This window comes from Sturnira hondurensis, unplaced genomic scaffold, assembly GCF_014824575.4.
Source record: "Sturnira hondurensis isolate 20B ecotype Veracruz unplaced genomic scaffold, ASM1482457v3 Scaffold0008761, whole genome shotgun sequence".
Classification (NCBI taxonomy): Eukaryota; Metazoa; Chordata; class Mammalia; order Chiroptera; family Phyllostomidae; genus Sturnira; species Sturnira hondurensis.
The window spans coordinates 2,227,533-2,233,283 of record NW_028081392.1 but is presented as its reverse complement, the minus strand read 5'-3'; the positions used below and the strand labels follow the sequence as shown (position 1 = coordinate 2,233,283).

Below are 5,751 nucleotides of genomic sequence, written 5' to 3'. Positions count from 1 at the left end.
CAGACCCACCAGAGAAGGGAAAACATGGATATTTTTAGTCTAGAACACTTAGGTATGTTCATTTTATTGCCAGTCTGTCATCAAAGAATCATTTTAATTTTCATTATTTATTCATCTTTAAAACAGGAATAAATGATCCCCCATACATTCATCCTTCTTCCTTCCTTTCACTTTTTCTTTCCTTTTCTCTTTCTCATGTATATATTCATTCATTACTTCTCGGCCTTTTGGCTAAGATCAAGTGTAGTATTTATTCATTCAATCAGTCATTCATTAAACAAGAATTTAATAGGGCTAAGTACTGTTCTAGGTACTAAGGATACAGGAATAGAATTCATACATTCTTTCAAGTATTACAGTATTAATAAGGCAGCACATATACATTTGTCATATTGAGGTTCTCGAGTCAAGTTTAGTTTTTTAAAAAAACATACATTGCCCTGACCAGTGTGGCTCAGTTGGTTGGGTGCTGTCCCACATACCTAAAGGTCACAAGTTCAGTTCCCTGGTGGGGCAAGTGTAAGAGGCAACTGATTGATGTTTGTCTCTCACATCCATGTTTCTTCCCTCTCTTTCTCCTTCCCTTCCCCTCTCTCTAAAAATAAATAAATAAAATCTTTTTAAAAATGCACACCAAACTTTCTCCTGTTTGATTTACTTTGTAAAAACTTGTGCTGAAGCTTGAGTAGCTGTTTTAGGCAAACATCGACATTCCTGACATATAGTAAGAGTCGTATAGTAAACTGTCCATCTTCCACAGAGTAATTTTCAATCTTCCATATATTTAATGAAAAGCTGTAAATGCCTATAGTTCATAGGTTCTACATAAGAAAGGATTCAGGGTTACTATCAAGTTTAATAAGGAATTATTTTAATTTAAGACCCTTCAGATGTCTTTGGAATATTTTGTGAATTTCTGTTACTTCTGATATGCCAAATCCCAACCGGACTCCAACAGTGTGGCTTGATCACTGGCTCTTACTTCAAAGATGGAGGCAGGATCCTATACCCCAGAAGGTAAAACAACTCTTTCCTGTAACTGTTCATGCCATTTCCCCAATTTTAATCTCCAAGTTGCAGCATAGCAGCTGGTCAAACACCCACTTCAGTGGCCAACCTAGCAACCGGAACTGTGGGATCCCTCCTGGGAAGCTGGGCATTATTATCTATTGACACATATTTAAAGCTAAGAACAAATGCAGCCAGTCACTTCACCCATAGATACACCACAATTGTTTCTGATGCGGTAATGCACCCATATAATACCAAAAGACAAAAGAAAAATATTTTGAATTAAAATCAACATCAGTGGAAAAACAGCAGCAAGGATAAAGAGAACGATCTTCCTGCCAAGAACAGATTCAAAGCTAACAGGTTCCAATGGAGCAAGCATTAGCCCTGGCATAAGGTTTTCTGTAACTGGGAATCTGATACTGGTACTACCATGTAACTGTAATTATTGTGAAGCATGGGTTTACTAACAAAAAGAAAAACACAATTAAAGGAGAAAAAAGGAGAATCAACGCAAAGAGATTCTAGATCTGGGAACAGATGGATTTACATTTTTGACATATATAACCATTCAATAGTCTCCATGAATACACCATTGTGACCTGAGAAATAATAACACTATTACTAATAGTAACGGCAACTAACAATCACAATCACTGAGCACTTATTTTATGCTAGGCACTGTTAATGCTCTACATATGCTATCTCACTTAATCTTTTTGACAACTCTATTTATTAGCATTCTCATTCGCCTGATGAGAACAATGGAGCTCAGAGAATTTATGTAACTTGCTTTAAGGTAACACAGCTTATAGTTACTCAGGCTGAGATCTGAAACCCAGACTTGCCTGATTCCAAAACCCATGCTCTTAGCCATTACATAATTCACTGTCCTAACTCACAACTACTTATATAGTTAAAGTCATCTGGCTCAGAGGGACTTATAGTTCTTTTAAAACTTCTATACTTCCCTGGCCAGTAGCTCAGTTGGTTAATGAATGCATAAATAAGTGGAACAACAAATCAATATTTCTCTCTCTCTCCCCCTTCCTCTCTCTCTCTAAAATAAAAAACAAATCAACAACAACAACAACAACAAAAACAAAACAAAAAAACTTCTGTGCTTTTTGCAACTACCTTGGGCCTTTTGCAGGGTATTTGTCATCAGTAATAGACAAATCTCTAATGGTGATATAGTGCACTGGCAGGTAGTTGCAAATAGGAAGCAATTTGCAGCTGCTGAGTGTACGCCACACAAAGTTAGGGGTTGCAATCCTCCAGCTGGGAGTAACTGTGAAACAGAAAGCAAAACCCACTACTGTAGTAATGAATTACAAGGCAAAGTATGTCTAAGACTAATTTGCTCCTCTTTAAAATAAAAATAAGAATTGAAAAACGCACAGATTTAAAAAATAACCACTTGCTCTCCCTTTGTACTCAAAAGCCATAAACACACACGCACAACATATCCAGGTTGTCTTGGATGTCGTTAGTTAATGCGGACGTTGGGTGTGTTGAGCTGAAGTAGCTGCTTCAGCCTCTGTTGGAAGAAATTATGCTAATAATGTGATAGGGAAGTACTATAATTGATTTTCTGGAGTTTTTTTTAATTGATTGATTTTAGAGAGAGAGAGAAAGGGGGTGAAAGAGAGAGGCAGGCAGAAACATTGATTTGTTTGTGCATTCATTGGTTGATTCCTGTATGTGCCTTGACTGAGGATCAAACCCACAACCTTGGCATATTATATAGGGATGATGCTCTCACCAAATGAGCTACCTGGCTGGGGCTTTCTGGGAATTTCTTAAAAATGAAGATTCTCTGGCAACTCTTTTATATTGCACCAAATGGAATGAGCTGACTTCATTAGGAGTTGATTATGAGTTGCTAAGGATAGGTTTTGGCCCATGATATACATTTTCACATGCTTTAAACAGCCTATATACATTCCTCTGAATTTTAAAGTGTTTTCCTATTTGAAAATTCAACACCCATATTTTAACATATTTTCATATTTCACTTCCATGTATACATGGAAGTTTTTTTTTAAAAAATCACTGAATCAGGAAAAGAATTACTGGTAATTGGCTTCAGCAGATGTGTAAGTTGCTTTGGTAACCTCTTAAAGTGTATGTACATTAACATTTCCAATAAATATAAGAAAGTTTTGACTAACAGTTACAGGCTGTATATGCTACGTTGGCCATGGTGTCAGAAAATCAGGGTTCACATCCCCAAAGTTCACATTGCTGCTGGGTCCTCAGGTAGGTTACTTGAATCTGAACGTGATCTAGTGTTTCTCACACTTTGTGGTGCATAAGAACCACCTGGAGAGCTTGTTGAAGAAGATTACTAGTCCTCATCCCTGAGATTCCGACTCTGTAGGTCTGGGGTGGTATGGGAAAATTTGCGTTTCTGATGAGCACTTAGGTGCGCAAGAAGCTGCCTATTCATGCATTGAATAGTACTGATCTAAAGTACCTGAGAATTTTAAAGTTCACAAATAATGAACTTTAGTCACATTCCTATCTGAATGAAAATTGCATGGCTGTAGAAGGCAAACTCCCGAGAAAGTAGAAACTAGCAAAACATGTATGTCCATTGGCTGGATAAAATCATGAATACTAGTCAAAAGCTGTAAGTATTTGCCAGAGGTCCTTTGTAAAATAATTAAGAAGGTCTGTTTGCAGCCCTGGCTGGTGTAGCTCAGTGGATAGAGTGCGAGCCTGCGAACCACATGATCGTGGTTCAATTCCCAGTCAGGGCACATGCCTGGGTTGCAGGCCAGTTCCCAGCAGAGGACTCACAAAAGGCAACCATACATTGATGCTTCTCTCCTTCTCTCCTTCCCTTCCTCTCTAAAGATAATAAATAAAATTTAAAAAAAGAAGGTCCATTTGCTACATGATGATGCTAGGATGACATACAGAAATTAATGATAGTGTTTGCTGAATTAATAGGTTTGGCCATAAATTAGAGAAATAATTCAGCTTGAAGCAAATATCCTGATTCTAAGCCTTTCATGATTATAATCTGGTCTTCTGGGAATTTATTAGAACTGAAATCGAGCTGCATCCCAGATTTATTGAATGAGAAACTCTGAGGGTGAGACCCAGGAGCCTGTATTTTAACAAGCTCTCCAGGTAAGTCTAGTGCACAGATGGCAAACTCAAGGCCCACGGGCCAAATCCAGCCCTCCACCTTGTTTTATCTGGCCTGGCACCTTGTTTCTACCAGGTGACAGCGCCGAGCTCTCACTTAACTGTTAAGGCATAATTACATTTATACAGTCCTAACATTGCATTCGGCCCTTTGAAGGCAACCTCAAGGCCCTGATGTGGCCCCCGGTGAAAATGAGTTTGACACCCCTGATCTAGTACATGCCAATGTCTAAGAATCACTGTCAGACTAGTGAGTCTCCAATTTAGCACGTGACAGAATCAGAACTACGTGGGAGTACCCGTTCAAAACACAAGTGCCTGTTCCTTCCTCATTGTGGGCCTAGCTTTTAAATAGTTTGGGGGGATTCCAATGTAGACACCATTTTGAGGAACAGTGCCCTTAACTAGAGGTTTTCAAACATTTTGATCAGGACCCACATTTTATATCAGAACTCAGTAAATATACATATATTTATAACTAAAAGAAGACTTTCACAAAATAATACTTACTTTTATACATGCAATACATTTAGATATTTTCCGTTCTATTTCATTTTAAAAATGCTGGTGGCAGAACCACTAGATTGATTTCATGACCCACTAATGGGCTGCAACCGCAGCTCAAAAAATCTGCCCTGAATCAGTGCTTCTCAAATTTTACAGTGTAATAAAATCACCTGGAAATCTTATAAAGCAAATTATAATTCAGTAAGACTGAATGGACTTCAGATTCTGCATTTCTAAAAAGCTTCTACACTTTGCCAATGCTGTTGATGCATAGATGTACTACCCTTCTAATGGCAAGGCCTGGATCACAAAGCATGGAAGAAGGTAACAGTAAACTTGATGTTCTCCTGTCGTGAACCCACCTCACTTTATGCTTCAGAAGAAATTGCAACTAGGGTATTATCCTGCCCAGATGCAGGGGAGAGTGAGTTGTCCTTAACATCATTGACAGTAGTTGTGGGGTTTGAACTCTCAATCTATGTGGGTATAGGTAGGAAATGATTCTCAATAGATATCAGAATAGTTCATTCATGAGAAGCAAACAGAAGATTTTTTTGTCTTTTATCATCTACCTGATTTAATACCAGAATTGTAAAAATAAAAGACTAACAAGGAAGATTTAGTTCTAAAAAAACGATATGTGTCTTGTGTCACATTATTAAACTATTTCGTCCTACCCAGTTGAGACATTTTAAAGGAGAGGTGATAGGTAGGGAGGACAGTGTACCAAGAAGGCAAAACTGGCGGACTGATCTCTATTCGTGGCACTTCCTGGGTGAATTCATGGGCTAGATGAGCCTGTAGTCTCAGAGATCGGATGAATCAGCTACAAAATGGTGCCAAAACTCTCAGAGAGCTGATTGACTGACTGACTAGTTAGTAAAGATGAATATGTAAAATAAGAGTGCTAGATTGTTTATTTTACAATGAAAAGTATGATTGCTAAGAGAATTAACCCTTTAGGCTTGTGTCCTTTCTCTTCCTTTAAGAATTTTACATAGGAAGGCAAGTTATAATTACGTACAGGTTGCTGCTAAGCATGGAATCAGAGTAAAAGAAGTACATATTTATATA

At 38.0% G+C, this 5,751-nt stretch overlaps 1 pseudogene; it reads left to right on the top strand.

Moving 5' to 3' along the window:
• Positions 1–211: 211 nt before the first annotated feature.
• LOC118993521 (uncharacterized) lies at positions 212–362 on the top strand (annotated as a pseudogene).
• Positions 363–5,751: the final 5,389 nt, after the last annotated feature.